This window comes from Ochotona curzoniae, unplaced genomic scaffold, assembly GCF_017591425.1.
Source record: "Ochotona curzoniae isolate NIBS_2020 unplaced genomic scaffold, NIBS_Ocur_1.0 scaffold_1037, whole genome shotgun sequence".
Classification (NCBI taxonomy): domain Eukaryota; kingdom Metazoa; phylum Chordata; class Mammalia; order Lagomorpha; family Ochotonidae; genus Ochotona; species Ochotona curzoniae.
Window position 1 is genome coordinate 18863751 of NW_024467083.1, and position 16203 is coordinate 18879953.

Genomic DNA, 16203 nt, shown 5'->3' on the forward strand with positions numbered 1-16203 from the left:
AAGGGACCAGCTCTGAGGCAAAAGCTGCAATTGTTGTGGTCTGGGGAGTCGTTCTGTTTAGAGGTGACAATGTTACCCTGCAGTGTGCAGTGTTGAGACTTTTCTAATCTCTCCTCTCATTTGGCAGCAATAATGGTGAGAAGTTAGATTCTGCCTTACAGATGTGGAAACTGAGTTACCAGGGTCCAACTAGTGACCCAGGAGCACACAACTAGCGCAATAGAGCCCTGGCTTGACCACAACCTCCTGGCCTGAGCCTGGCCCACTAGCTCGTGGCATTCCCAATGTGGGAACTGAAGCTTGTGGGCCGCCACAGGCCAGGGTCACAGACTTGTGACAGCTCTGCCCTCCTGCAGTCTCTTGCCCTCTGTTCTCTGTGCAGGTACTGTCACGTGGGTGGTGAAGTCAACCTTGGCAATCCAGTCTTGGTAACTGCTGCCGGGCACGCATGTGCTGGGGGCTCTGACTCTGTGCACTTCTTGCGACTTTCTCCTTTGGGGCTGTGGCCTGGGTCGTGGAGGGGGCTACTCCCTGTGTATCACCTCCTTGCTGTGAATCCCTCCACCTTTCTGGGAGTGAGAGATCATATGAGATGGGACGGGGCTGGGGAACAACTTCCATGTGGCTGGAGCCTGGGGCACATAGCATTTAAGAGTTATTTTTCTCTTCCTTCCTTCTTTCTCTCTTTCTTTCTCTCTTTTTTCTTCTCCCTTTCTCTTTCTCCTTCTTCCTTTCTTCCCTTCCTTCCTTCCTTCCTTCCTCCCTCCCTCCCTCCCTTCCTTTCTTTCTTCTTTATGACCTTACCCTCCTGGGCCCTTTTCCTCCTCTGCTCCCTCTCTGTCCTGTGACTCTTTCACCTCCAGCCAAGTAGCATAGGAGGGAGGCTGCTGAAGGCATGTGTATAGGAGGTACTGATGGGCCCACAGGTGTCCCATCTAGGAGAGTAAGTGCAGATAGCTGTAGACAGGACAGCTGGGCTTTTGGGGGAAGGCACCCAGCTGGAGGCTTCACCTTTCCACTCAGGAGCAAATCACTGGCTTATTAGTTTTAAATAAATGACCCTCAGTTTTCTGGTCTGTAAAATGAAGGAAAATGGGTCTTAATTCCCAGCTCAGAGCTTACCTTACATCCAGAATTGAAGAAGCCAACAATAGGGACAGAGTTTTGTTATTTTAATTATAAGCTATTGCAAAAATGTTAAGAGCTACCCTCCACTCTGTTCTGCCCTGAAGTGAAGCATGAACACATGGTGGATAGGAATACTTTCAGGTAAGAGGCAGGGAGGGAATCTCTTGGCTCACCACCTCCTCACTTGGCTCTGCCTGGCCCAGCCTCTGGCCTGCCTTGCCGTCCCTCTCTGCCTCCCATTCCCTCCCGTTTGAGGGCTGTCCAGGGTCTGCCTTGTGCTGCTAGCCTGTGAGGCTGGGGGAGCGGGCGGGGTGCGTGGGCGCCTGCCTTCTCTGTGGTCTTCACCTCGCTGCGGGCATCGCTCACTTTCACATTTTAGCCTGCAGGTGTAGGACCTTTACACGAAGCAGACAAGAGGAAGCTGGCTTTCACGGATCTCAGGGTGCAGCGTGGTTTGGTCCATATCTTCTCTCACCCCTTATCTCAACTATCTTCTGGTCCCTCCCCACTTGGTACAGACCGCAGAGATGCAGGCTAACTATCGGCACTTAGTGCTTCAAGTCAGCTGCAGGCAGGTGGTCTTTGCCTCCAATTAGGCCAGACACTTCCTGCGGGCAGCGTCTTGCGGGAGGAGGTGGATGTGCAGAGGGTTAAGGTCACGGAGCTCCACTGAACAGCGGGGTTCAGAGCCCAGCCCAGGGTCCTCCTCCTTAGGTCTCCTGCGGTTGCTTAGCAACGCCAAAATCCTCCTACCCTCTCAGGTGAGGCCGCAGCTGTCCCTGAGGCAGAGGGTGGTTGAAAGAAGCCCATTAGGCAGAGATTGTTTGTACTGCCCTTCATGGTCTCCGGGAGAGCTCGGAGGTCGCAGGGCTGGCGGAGGTGGGGTGCAGACAAGGGGCTGGACAGGTGGGCCTTGGCGCGGGGTTGGGTCCCTGCTTCTGCAGTGGTTGAATGAAGGTGTGGACAGAAGGCAGCCCGGCTGACCTGGACGCTGCATGTGTCTGGACAGAAGAGGGCGCCATTGTCCTGCCTCAGGAATCCTGGCCGGCTCCGGCCGCCCCATGCCTTGGTCTTCCATGCCACTCCTTCACTTCCCTGGGCCAGCCCAGGCCTGAGATTCCAAGTCGGGTGGTTGTCAGCCCCGACGTTCCCAGCCTCTGCCTCTCCTCCCTTGGAGCTCCATTTCTAAGGCGTCTGCGGATCCCAGGCCCAGCCCCTGGCAGGATTCGCTGGCTGCGCCCCCCCATCCAGCGCCCACCTCTCACAGAGGGGTTTTCAGAAGCTCTCATCTCCCACAGACTTTGTGAGCCCTGGCAGAGGTTGACAATGGCAACCCTGGAGGAGACATCAGAGGGGGTGGGGCTTGCCGTGGATAGCAGGATCCACTTTCAACGGGGGCTGGAGGGTTGGCGGGGTGGTAACCAGCAGGGTGGGTAGCGGGCTACAAGTGGCAGTGACTGGGGGGAGAGGGAGGGCTCAGATTCGGCTACAGCACAGGGAATTGCTCCCTGGCCAGCCCCGGGGTAGGCAGGTTTTGTCTTGGACAGGTATCATCTGTGTGGCTTCCTTGGCTTAGGGTTTCAAGTGGCGTCGTTAGTGCCTGATTGGTCTGATGAGGAGTGATGGCAGGGAACAGGCACAGAGTGTGCAGTGGGTGCTCAGCAAGTGTTGGGCCCGGGATTTCCCTCTGTCCCTGCTACCAAATGTGTGTGTGTGTGTATGTGTATGTGTGTGTGTGTTGGGGGTGGCAGAGGGAGGGGACTGCTCTGGTGGCTGGGATCTTTCAGGAGCTGCTGTCCCTTTTCCTGACAAGACTGCTGGGCGGGCTGATGGCCAGTGAAGGCCTTGGCTCAGTTGTCCTGGGTCCAACTGAGGCTGAGGGGGTAGCAGTGACTTCTGTGGCCTGTACCCCAAGCTACTCTGCCTGCTGTGGGGCCGCCACCTTCTGTGCCCACCACGGGGGCCTCAGCGGTCACTTATGTCGCCTGTGTGTGTTTCACAGGGGACTCAAGCCACATCATGACTCCTAAGGTGCTCAGTGATTATGATCCTTACTTAATACACAAGGAGATGGAGGTCCCAGCAGGTGTAGGACTGGGGACCCTCAGTCCCTTAGCTGGAAACTATGCCCCACAAGCAGCATTCCTCCCTCTGTCCTGTAGTCCCACAGCCACAGACCCACCATGGGCCTAATCATCACTCCGAATCATTCATTCAGTCTGGGAGGGCCTGTGCCCAGGATACACACAGAGACATGCACTAGCAGGGGCATACACATAGACACACACACACACAGGCACACACACACACACACACACACACACACACACACACACACACAGGCACACACAGGCACATATACACAGAGCTGCCAGACATTACTATACCTTTCTTCTCCTTTTCTCCAATGAGTAGCCATAGAACACACACACACACACACACAGGCACACACACACACACACACACACACACACACAGAGGCACATATACACAGAGCTGCCAGACATTACTATACCTTTCTTCTCCTTTTCTCCAATGAGTAGCCATAGAACACACACACACACACACACACACACACACACACATTGTTGTGTCTATATACACAGACGCACACGAGCGGATGCCCATGCATGAGCCTGATGCCCCAGAAACCCGCCAGGTAGCACAGATGTTGTTCCAGGTGTGCCCCAACACTGCCTTCTTCCACATCGTTTCCTGCCTCTTGGAACAGGAGAAATGTTCTGTTACTTGGAGCAGCTGAAGCAGATCAGGAGGGCTGGAGGGGGCTCAGGCAGCTGGTCACATGGCCCCCCATTCCTTAGAGTGGTGACAGGCATAGCGTGGGCGGTCTGTTGCTTTCCCTAGGGGGACTGCTCAAGGACAAAGCTGTATCCTCCTAAAGGGTTGGAGTGCTGTGGGCAAATGCTCTTCTGCTTAAAATCTCAGCCTCTGTGGTGGTGGTGGCAGTGTTGCTATCATGGGAGAATTCACTCCAGAGGCAATGCCAAGGCTTTCAGTTTAGCTAACACCAGTCATGGAGACTGCAACATGCGACACATACTTGGGCTCTGGAGGTCAGTCGGGAGGAGGGACTCCTTGACTGTGCACTGGGAAAGCCCATGTTGCCTTCCTATGTCCTGGTGAGAGGCTGCTCCCGGTGCTGATGCCTGTAGCCTCTGAGGTCCAGGAAAATGGTGAAGTTGTGGGGCAGGGAGCCTGCGAGGGCTCCTACAGGTTCTGCCCATGTGTGGCAGTGCTTGGGGGTGCTGCTTCTCCACTCCCCAGGCCCGCACAGCTCTGCTCAACCTGTTCCTGAGACTCCTTGGGGGTGCTGGGAAGTGGGGGCCCATCAGAGATGGTGCAGAGAGCTGGGGCTGAGCCAAATGCCCTCCCTGTGCCATGTTTTTCCCAGGGGTCACTTCCAATCTTGTGCTCTGTACAACTCCCAGACCCTCACCGCTTGGTCAGCTTGGCTCAGCTGCAGGTACAGGGCTGGGATGGACAGCTTCCTGCAAAGCCTGTCCCTCCTGTTCCCTGAAACTGTGGGCTGCGTTTTAACCGCTGCCAGGAGTATCAGAAGAGATTATTCTTAATGAAGCTAAAATATTGGAGGAACAAAAGTCTCCAGTCAGAGTAATGCTAGAGAGGTGGAAATGCTGATTTTGCTGCTTTGAGTAGTACGTGTTACCCACAGAGGCCGAGAGGGCACGCTATCATGCTGGCTCCCAGAAACATGCCTCGTTATTGTTCATTAAAAATAGTTTTGAAAATCTGTAAAATGGGGGCATTTCTATTTAACTTCCACTCTGACCCAGCTTGGCCACAGCCACTGATTTTTATAAAGCCAGTTTAATCATCTGGAAAGAGACAGATATATGGAATCTGTAGAGCAAAGTCTAGGTTTTGCTTTTGTCTCTCACTAGTTGTGGAGCGTTTGGGAAGTTCCTTTAGCTTGCTGAGTTTTAGGTCTAACACCTGCCCAACCTGTCTACATCTGGCACCTTCTGTAGGGGGCTTTTAACAGCTGTGTCAATTGACTGGGGTCTGACATGTGCACATGAGCTCAGATGTCTAATGTTCGTGAGGGTGGAGCTCACAGTCCAACCTGCCACCCAATGAAGAGCTGTCAGGTACAGGTACAGGATGACATGGGGTTGTGGTATAGTATGTTAAGTCACCACTTGCAATGCGAGCATCCTATATGACCCCCAGTTTGAGTCATAGCTGCTCCATTTCCCATCCAGCTCTCTGCTAATGTGTGTGGGAAAGCAGCAGATGACCCAAATGCTTGAGGCTATGCACACATGTGGGAGGTTCAGAAGAAGCTCTTGGTTCCTGGCTTTGGCCTGGCCCAACCCCGGTGGCTGCAGCCATTTGGGGGAATGAATTGGCTGATGGAAGTTCTCTCTCTCTCTCCACCTTTAAAAGTAAATCATAAGGGGCTGCCACTGTGGCTTAGTAAGCTAAGCCTCTCCTTGTGGCACCAGCATCCCATATGAGCACTGGTTTGAGTCCTGGCTGCTCAACTTTCAGTTCAATTTTGGGTTCATTATCTGGGGAAACAGAGAAGGATGGCCCAAGTCCTTGTTCCCCTGAACCCACATGAAAGACCTGGAAGAAGCTCCTGGCCTTGGATTGGCTCAGCTCTGACTGTCATGGCCATTTGGGGAGTGAACCAACGGATGGAAGATCTTTCTCTCCCTATGTCTCCTGTCTCTGCAACTCTGTTTTTCAAATAAAAATAAATCTTTAAAAATAAATAGATACTTAAGAAATAAATCTTGAAAAGACGATCATGGTTCCTCCATCCTCCAAATCTCACTTTGTGCAACTCTACCACTTCTACGTTCATGTTTGTGTTTTCATTTGGCCCTCACACTAGAGATGGACAGATAGCTATTATTGTCCTCTTGTCCAGGTGAGGACACTGGGGCCTAGAGCAGTGAAGACAGCAGGTGGCAGTGCACAGACCTGCGTCTTCTGTGTCTGACTCCAACCTGCCCCCGCCCCCCCTGCTACCCCTGCTGCTGCCGCATGGTAGTGTGGGACACTACCAAGGCTGGGACACACTCTTGAATTTTCTCTGCTTTTCTCAGTAACACCTTGCAATTCATCACGGGCACATCTTCCTAAACTTACCTGTCCCCTCCCCATCCTCATGCTATTCTCCCAGGAAATATTTATTTATTGTGCTGATTGAGACATGAATTTTGGAACCTGCAGGCCCTGGTTTGCAATTCCAGCTCCGTGGCCCCAGGCAAGTGTAAAATGGGGAGATGGTCTCTCTGTCCTAGGGATGTCACAATGGGTGGATGAGCAAATGCCAAACCCCTAGAGTGGCACCAGGCCCAAGGTGAGTGCTGGTGTCGCAGCCTAGACCTGTCTGTCCTGGGAAGCGTTACCCTGCCTCTGCCTGGCTTTAGTGGCATAATGGATTTTTCTTTGCACCTGTGAGCATGTGACTTCACAGTACCTTCTCCTTCCCCCAGGGAAAGGCCTCCTTCTCCCAGTTCTTCACATCTTCTCAGTTCCCAAAGCTTCTGGTAGTTGCCTCCCTGAAGTCCTTTCCCTTTCCTTCTGTCCTTCCCCATCAGCCTGTACAGATGTCCCCTCCTTCCTGAGGTTGCTATGGCCTCCCCAGTCGTGTGTGTGTGTGTCCATGCTCCTGGGGCACCAATGCTCTCTGCTATCTGCAACCACTTCTGGGGTCTGGGACACATGTGGCATTTATCAGGGAACCAGAAGGGGATACTAAGTATGGCCTAGGTTCCTTCTGGTCTGTGCCCACCGCTCCTTCTTTGTCACTCACAGACAGCCCACGGCCAGACAGGTGGGTCCTGTGGCAGAATGGCAAATACCAGCCTGTCTTTTTGCAAGTGCCCCCAGCTTTGTGTTCCTTTCTTGGGGCTACCTCTCTAGAGAACCATTACATGGTTACGTTCCAGGATTTGTTCAGCTGCATGAGCTTTGGCAAGTGACTTAACCTGGGACAGCTTCCTTGTGCCACCCTAAGGCTGGGGACATGGTCTTGCATAGGGAAGAATGGGTTGGTGGTCAAAGGTGGGAGCAGGGGAACAACATGCTGGCCTCCTCAGAGGAGGCCATCTCTGAGCCCAGGGAAATGTCTGAGCTAAAGCTCCTCTGCTTCTGGCTCCTGGGCCTGCACTTTTATTGGTTCTTATGTGAGCTGTTGATATTGGGGCCTCTGGGCTTCCTTAAATCCCAGGAAAATTCCAGACTTTCTGGGGGCAGAAATGGACATGGTGGGTGGAGATGCGGGGGAGCAGCTATGCTTTCTTCTGGTGTGAAGACAAAGCCCAGACTGAAACTGGTGTTCTTGGAAGTCCCAGGGCTAAATGAGCTAGCCACGTGAACCGTAACAATACTGTGCCTCCCTCTAACAGCATGCCGGGACATGAGCCAAACTGGCTGTCTTTAAGCTTGCTGTCAGGCATGCAGCTGAATTTACCCACTTGCTTCAGGGATTCCAGGAGAAAGAGGCTTGGGGTGCTCTGCTGTGCTGCTGGAAACCCAGCTGCAGAGCTGAGCGTGGGGCCCAGGGAACCATCCAGCTGCGAACTCACCAGCAGGAGCAGTGGAAGAGAAGGTGAATCTTCCGCAACCTGTGTGAGCCTTCCTTGGGGGCTTCTGCCGGGTCAGCTGTCCATGGTGGAGGGGATCTGCTGGTCTCCAGTGGACAGACGACTGGAAGGAAGGAAGAAGTGTGCTTAGCTGATGCCTGGGATTCAGAAACCCTATCCTCCCATGAAATAGGATCGCCTGGCTGTCTCAGCCTTTGGAGGAAGCTTAAGGGAGAAAGAGGGAGAGAGTGGAAGGGAGGGAGGGGATCCAGCCATGGCTGGTGGGTAGGCAGCAGGCTGCAGGGTTGCAAGATCAGACTGGGCTAAGTGAACTCAGGGAAGGACGAGCTCCAAGCCCACAGGTGGAGGTGATGGATTGGATACTGACCAGAGGTTGTGAGCTCCTGGCTCAGTGTTTCCCATAGCCATGATGACAGATAGTGGGGTCGGGCTGGGCTTGTGTCCTCTCCCCTGCACCCTGCCTATGATTATCCCCTGCTTACAGCAGGTCTTGCCATGAATGGTTGAACAAAGTCAAGTGTGGTTTTCCTGGGCTGCTCAGCAACTGAATGTAGTATTGAGGATCTTACAATGGGCACCTGTGGAGGGGATTGTCTCTGTAAAGAGAGGACCCTCTCTCACCCTGCTACAGAGCCATGGTGTTGGGAGCGGAGAGGAACTGTCCCAGCTTCCTGCCCTTGTAATCCCAAGGGACTGTATTTGGTAATAGCAAGAGAAAAAGGAGAGAAAGATGGAGTAAAACTGCTTTAGAGTCAAAGGACCTAGTGTTGATTAAAAAAAAAAATTTATTTGAAAGACAGAGTGAAGAGAAGGAGATGAGGGAGATAGAAAGAGAGAGATGGAGGAAGATCTTCCGTTTGCTGGTTCATTCCCCAAATAGCCTGCACTGGGCTAGGCCAAAGCCAGGAGCCAGCAACTCCATTCATGTATTTTACATGGGTGGCAGGGGCCCAAGTACTTAGACTGTCTTCTGTTGCCATCCCTGGCACATTAACTGGAAGCTGGATTAGAAGTAGAAGAACTGGGATTTGAACTGATGCCCCCATGGGATGCCCACATTGCATGGCTTAACTCACTACACTATGGCACTGGCTCCATGGGTATTGTTTTGTAGCATTTACTAGCTGTGTGGCCTTGGGCAAATGACTTAATTTCTCTGAACTAATGTTTCCTTGTCTGAATTCATACATGAAAACACCTGACATGGTGAAACCAATCTGTGAAGCTGCCATCACAGGTATGAGCTAAATCCTCCTGATGGTTTGTGTCTACTGGCAGCAAGTGATCATTCTGGATGAGTGTAAAGTGCTTTGTAGGTACCCGAGATGCCAACATCCCATATGAACATGGGTTTGAGTCTTGGCTGCTTCACTTCCAATCCAGCTCTTAGCTAATGGTCTGAGGAAAACAGTGGAAGATGGCCTAGAGTTCTTGGGTCCCTGAACCTAAGAACTGGGAGACTTGAATGGAGTTCCTGGCTTTGACCTGGTCCAGCCTGGCTATTTCTGGCATTTGGGGAATGAATCAATGGATGGAAGATTAAAAGGAAAAAAAGACCACAGGAAAAAAAATCACTTTATTAAACCATGAAGCACTGATGAGCCCTAGTGGATGAATTCCTAAACAGGAGGTTGTTATCTTCAGGGTCCTCAGGTCTCGCCTTCATGGCTTGTCTCTCCCCAGCTTGAGCTCTTGCTTCTCACCACATGGAAATGGGGCCTTCCTTAGGCACTTCTCTGATTAGTCTCCCTTGCATCCCCTTAATTCCTTCACCATCTAGGCCTGTGGGTACACAGTGTGTGCTCTGTGAGGATGCCTCAGGACGCCTTGGTGATGGGCTTGCTGTTGCCCCGTGGGAGACCTGGCTCATTTGCCTAAGTACAGAGAGACTCGCAACCCTCCCCACTGCCCACCCCAGGAAGCCCGGTGACTACTCTGCCATCACTGGGTCCTGCGTGCTGCCTCAGGATGTGTCGAGCCCACCATGCTTAAGCCCCTTGGCCCTGACCACCAAGTTCTCTGACACAGGCCACTAAGGCCTTTCTCATCAATAGCTAATGAACCCATTAATAAAGGATGCTCTGGCTGCTTGCTCCCCAGGACACTGTTTGGCCTGCTCCCTCCACCTCTCTCTTCCTCCTCCTCTCCCACTGTAACTCCTGTTAGTTGCAGCTCCTTGTCAGGGGATCCTGATTGGCCTTCACCTGTTGGGGTGGACTGCAGACTGGACACCCTGTGTGTGGGTGAGGCAGCCACAGTCCTGCTGAATGTGGGTAGGACACTGTGTGTGGGCTCTCTGCCTACTCCACCTGCCCCATGGAGGGCCCATTCAGTTGGGATGTGAATTCAGCTCTGCTGTAGCTCTTTGACCTGCTAGGGACCCAAAGGGGCTCTCAGCGAAGCTGGCCATCTAAAGGGGCTGCAGGCTGGAACAGGGGAGGTGGTGAAGTGTTTCCTGCCCAGTGTCATGCTTACGTTGTCAGTATAGATCAGCTTAATCCCACCGGAGTTGTGAGTGCTTTTCAAATACCTTAGCACATGTGCCCGAGCCAGGAGCAAATGGGTTCTCCTGCGCCCAGTGCAGCGGGGAGACCAGCATCTCTTTATGGTAGCACAGAAACATCTGTTGTGCTCCTGCATGCTTAGACTGTGCTGGGTGCCAGGATCCAGAACAGAGTCCACAGGTGTGACCAAGCCTATGCCCTGGAAATAACTTTCCAGTGGGTACACACAATCTAATTTTAAAAAGTAGCTTGTGAGGTTGGTGACATGGTATATTGAGCTAAACTTTTTTGCCTTTGGTGCTGGCATTCCATATGGATACCAGTTTGAGTCCCAGCTGCTTCACTTCCAATCCAATTCGCTGCTTTGGCCTGGGAAAATAGTAGAGGATAACCCAAGTCCTTGGGGCCCTGCACCAATGTGGGAGATATCCGGGGAGGCTCCTGGCGTTTGACTTCAGATTGGCTCAGCCTAGCCTGTTACGGCTACTGGGGAGAGAACTGGCAGATGAAAGCTCTCTTTCTCCTTTTCTCTAATTCTGATTTTCAAGTAAAAGTGAAATAAATAATTTTAAGAAGTAGTTTTGTTTAGATAGAATTGACACCTAATAAATTGTGTATAGGAAAGTATGTGATACAATCAGGATAGTGAATGTCCTGAACACTCTCAAAAGTTGGAGTCTGGCATGTGGGACTCCCACAGCTCATATCACTGTGCCTGATTTTAGTCCCAGCTCTGTCTGTGGCCCAGCTTCCTGCCAGTGCGCACCCTGGGAGGTAGCGGGTGACAGTTTAAGTATTTGGGTCTTTCACATCCATATGAGAGGCTCAGATGGAGTTCCTGACTGCCTTGGGCATGTGGGCTTTGGGAACCTAAACCAGCAAATGGAAGAATCTTTGCTCTACCTTTCAAGTAAAGTGAAAATAAACACAAAAACATTTAGAAAGGTCCCTTTAGCTCCTTTGTAATTCTTACATCTTCCTCTCCATCCCAATTCTCAGTTAATTACAGACTTGATTTCTGTCATGATAGATTAGTTAGAATTTTCTAGAATTACATAGAAATGGAACCATACACTATATATTCCTTTTCTGGGGCCTAATTTCTTTCACTTGGCATTATTGTCTGTCGATCCATCCACATTGTTGCACATACCAATAGTTCATCTCTTTTATTGTTGTATAGTCTTCCATCATGAGTTTATTATACAAATTGCTTTTCCCCTTCATTTTCTGATGGGCATTTGGTTGTTTGCAGTGTTATCAGTGTCACAGACAAAGCTGCTATGACTATTCCTGTCCTAATATGAGCAAGGATGGGTTCTAAGTTCCTTTGGGCAAGAAGGCAGGAGTGGAATGGCTGCCCTGGGTAGGCGGAGCTAAGTGCTCAGCGTCTGTGACCAGTCCCAGACTGGCCGGATCTTCCAAAATCTCTCCAGGATGCTCTTCGATTCTTGGGATTTTTCTTTTTCCCTGAGAAGAAAGTTGAGATGGAGACATACAGGTCACTTGGGGACCAATAGAAGAAGTTGGGGACAGGGAATACTTTATAAGTGACCAAAGCTGAGGACTATCTTTCTTAGAACCAGTAGGAAATGGTCTTTATGAAATGTTAACCAACAGGGCTCAGTAGCTGGTTACCAGCTTTGACTGCTAGGCTGCCATTCTGGGGCACAGCTGTGCCAGAGATGCGTGTGCAGCTTCCTGGGCACCAAGGGGCTCACATGGACTTGGGAGAATGTGCACATCACCGGTAGGAGCAGCTGGGTAGTTTGCGATAGGCACTGTGATGCCAGTACTGGGGTATGCACAGATACAGAAAGCAAACTCTTGCTGGAACTCAAGTTCTTCTCTTCTCCAAGCTCTAAATTCAAGCCCAGGAGCGACCTGTGTGGGGCATGAAGCACCTCCTTCCAGCTAGGGGAGTTGGGGTTTCTGGCTGGGACTCAACTGTTCTTCTTTCTAGAGTATTAGAAAGTGGCTTATAGAACTCTGGACCCTAGATGAAGAGTGGAGGCATGGGGGCCACTGAGCTCCTTAGCACTTCCAGAGATGGCATAGTAGGGCAAGCCCTTCCCATATGGGCTATATTTTGAGCCCACTTAGGGAATGAGCTAGCAGATGGAAGATCTCTCTATCTCTACAACTCTTTCAAATAAATACACACATATTTTAAAAAGTAAAAAAGGAGAATGTCCATTTATTTCAACAGCTATTGGGCAACAATTCTGTGCCTGGATTACTGGTGGGGAGCACAGGTGAATGCCCTTCAAGGTGCTCACATGCTCACGGTGCAGAGGGAGGCCCAACCAGAAGGCAATGGCAGGTGCACAGGCTCCAGGGACCATGAGAGGCCTTTCTTGTTGCATGCAGGAAGGGGGCCAGTCTGCCTGGCCAGCATAGATGGCAGGCCCTAATGGGGGGGAAAGTGGTCTCAGCCAAATGAAAAGGCTTGAAGTCTGGGTAAGAAGCATCTTTTTATGAATAGGGAAACTGCTATCCTCATTTCTCATTTTTTTCTTTCATCTTTTTATTTTTTTTTAATTTCTTTGTCTAAGAAGTAGAGTAACATACACACATATGTAACATATTATCTAATATGTAAGATGGGAAAAGAGAGATAAATATCTTCTATCCATTGATTCATGACCACAATGACCTGGGCTGTTTTGAAATCAGAAGACAATAATCTCATCCAGGTTTCCTATTTAGGCAGCAGGGGCCGAAGCACTTGGGCCATCTTCTACTTCTTTTCCCAGGCACATTAACAGGAATCTGGATCAGAAGCGGAGCAACTGGAACTTGGACTGGTGCTCACATGGGATACCTGTGTCACATATAGCATCTTTTTATTTTATTTTATTCATTTATTTTTATTTGAAGGCAGATTTTACAAAGATAGAAGGGGTGACAGAGAGAGAGGTCTTTCATCTACTGGTTCACTACTCAAATGGCCACAATGTCCAGAACTGAGCTGATCTACAGCTTGGAGCCAGGAGCTTCTTCTGGGTTTCTCACATGGTTGCAGGGGTCCAAAGACTTGAGTCAGCCTCTGCTGCTTTCCTAGGCCTTAAGCAGGAAATTAGATGGGAAATGGAGCACCTGGGACACAGCTCAGTACTCATTTGGGATGCCAGTGCCAGTAGGTAGCGGGCTAGCCTGCTATGCCACTATGCTGGTCTTCTTCCCCCAACCCTCATGGACAGTGTCTTAACCTGATATACCACAGTGCCAGCCCCAGTGCCTTTCTCATTTCTTTTCTTTTTTTTTTTTTTAATTTTTATTGGAAAGGTGGATATACAGAGAGGAGGAGAGACAGAGAGGAAGATCTTCCATCTGATGATTCACTCCCCAGGTGGCCACAACGGCTGGAGCTGAGCCAATCCGAAGCCAGGAGCCTCTTCCAGGTCTCCCACGTGGGTGCAGGGTCCCAAAGCTTTGGGCTGTCCTCGAATGCTTTCCCGGGCCACAGGCAGGGAGCTGGAAGGGAAACGGGGCCACCAGGATTAGAACTGGCGCCCATATGGGATCCCGGGCATGCAAGGCGAGGACCTTAACCACTGCGCCATCGCGCTGGGCCCCACCTTTCTCATTTCTTTGCTGAATGTTGCATCTCTTCTCTTACTCTCACTGGTAGAGGAACCTGCCAGTCTTGTCAGAAAAGTCATTTGGGAAGAAATGTTATGGTGGAGCAAATGGAGAAGGAATCTGGGACTGGCTACAAAATTCACTGAATGAAGGTCAATGCTCACTGCAATGAACACTAATTGAGCACTTAAGATATACTGGGGCCTGGTGCTTTGCCTGTGTTACCGCCTTTGATCTTTACAGCAGTGGGTGCTGTTATTATCTCAATTTTACAGATGGGGAAACTGACCTGTGAGTTTTGTTGTTCAAGGTCATGGTGCTCCCGAGGAGGCAGAGCTGAAATCAGAAACTAGATTGCAGACTTGAGCTCTGTGTTGACGATGTGTGCGCATGGTGCACGCTCATGTTACATGTGTCTGCCTTGTGGGACCAGGGCAGATGCTACCCAAGGAAATCAGGAGGGATCTCTCAGGAATTCAGAAGCATTTGTGTAAAACGAGAAGTGCTCCCTTCTGAGAAAAAAGCTTGCATGTGATGGAAACAATCCACTGAGAGAAGGACCTTGGTGGGCAGAGGGCAGAAGACTTGGGAAGACAATCTCTTAAAACTAGTGTGTGGGCTTATCAGAAGAGGCAGACGCACCTACACAGTCCACAGGCTGAGGGTACTGGTATAGGCTGCTCCCCAGCTGGAGTGCCTGCTGGCAGCTTTGTCAGGAGGCTGAGCTGGGTGACCAATCTGAAATCCAGGTCACTTACAGTTCAAGGCAGAGCTGCCACTACCACCACCATCAGGAAATCCTGCAGGAAAGTCTGACATGTAGACCAGATCAAAGAGAAGCTGCTCTGCTTGAATTAGTAGTGGGTTGGAGTACTGCGCTCGGCCTGCTGGTTCTCTTGATTCTGTACGCCTCAAACCTCTCTAGCTGCCCACATTGCAGTCAGATGCCCAGTAGCTGGTCACTACTGTTTTCTTCTTGAAAAAAGAGATTTATTTATTTTTATTTGAAAGGCAGAGAGAGAGTTCCCCAAATGGCTGCAATGGCTGGAGCTGGGCTGGTTCTGAGGCCGGAGCTTCTTCCAGTCTTATATATAGGTGCAGGGTCCCAAGGCTTTGGGCTATCCTCTACCGTTTCCTCAGGCCATAAGCAGGGAGCTGAATAGAAAATGGAGAAGCAGGGACTCAAACTGGTGGCCATATGGGATGCCAGCACTGCAGCAGAAGCCTAGCTTCTACGGCGCTGGTGCCAGTCACAACCATTTTCAATGCTGCCCAGTAGAAAATCGACCTCGGTAGTTCACTGTGGGCTACCACCTGGATACATCCTCTGGCCCCTTTGTCCCCAGCGCAGAGGCTGAGTAACATGGTCCAGCTTGGCCCTTGGCCAAGAACCTGATTCCTTTGCTCTCCTTTCTGACCTCTGGATCTCTTACTGCCACTGTCCTGGGAGCAGGGCCAGGCGCCCAGGGTAGACCTCCTTCTGACCAATTGGATGCCAAGCCACGAAAGCTGAACTCCCCTATCAGATCCTGGGGCCTCTTGGGCTTTGGCCTAGGCTTGCCCTTCTGACCCCCACCCCTGCCCTTCAGTTTCAGGGCCAAAAGGAAGAGCAGAGCTGTGCACACCTCAGGCAAACTTCCATCACTCCTCTGATCGACATACTGGGGCTATGTTTGGCAGGAAGGGAAAAAGGCAGTCTGAACACTGAGGGAAAGTGAGTCAGGGTGTTGAAGGGTGAAAGTGAGCAAGGATCATTCTCTGCAAGGGAAGGCAACAAATATTTATAGATTCTAAATGCCTAGGTTTTCTTCAATCAACACTGTCCCAAGTTGTGCAGACCTGATCTATCTCTCTGCCCCTAAACATGTTAGACGTGCAAGCAGGTGCCCTTCCTTTTCCTAAGGATTTATTTTATTTATTTGAAAATCAGGGAAGGAGGGAGGGAGAGCAGCAGCAGTAGCAGGAAGAAAGAAAGAGAGAGAGAGAGAGGGAGGGAAGGAGGGAGAGAGAGAGAGAGAGAGAGAGAATGTTCCTGCAATGGCCAGGGCTGGGCCAGGTGGAAGCCAGGTGTCCGGAACTCCATTCAGGTCTCCCATTTGGTTGGCAGGGGCCCAAGCACCTGGACCATCTTCTACTGCCTCCTAGGTACACTAACGAACAAGGAGCTGGATCACAAACAGATTAGCCAGGACTCTAACAGGTGCTCTGATATGGGGCTGCTGACATTGCAGGTGGTAGCCTAACCTGCTGTGTCAGCATGCAGTTCCAGCAAGCAGAGTCTCTTCCTAAAAGCACATGTATCTGGCAAGTTCTGAGCTCAGGAGTGTCCCGCCTGCATGGTGAATCAGAGACTGCTCTGATCTTAGACCAGGATTTGGATTCCA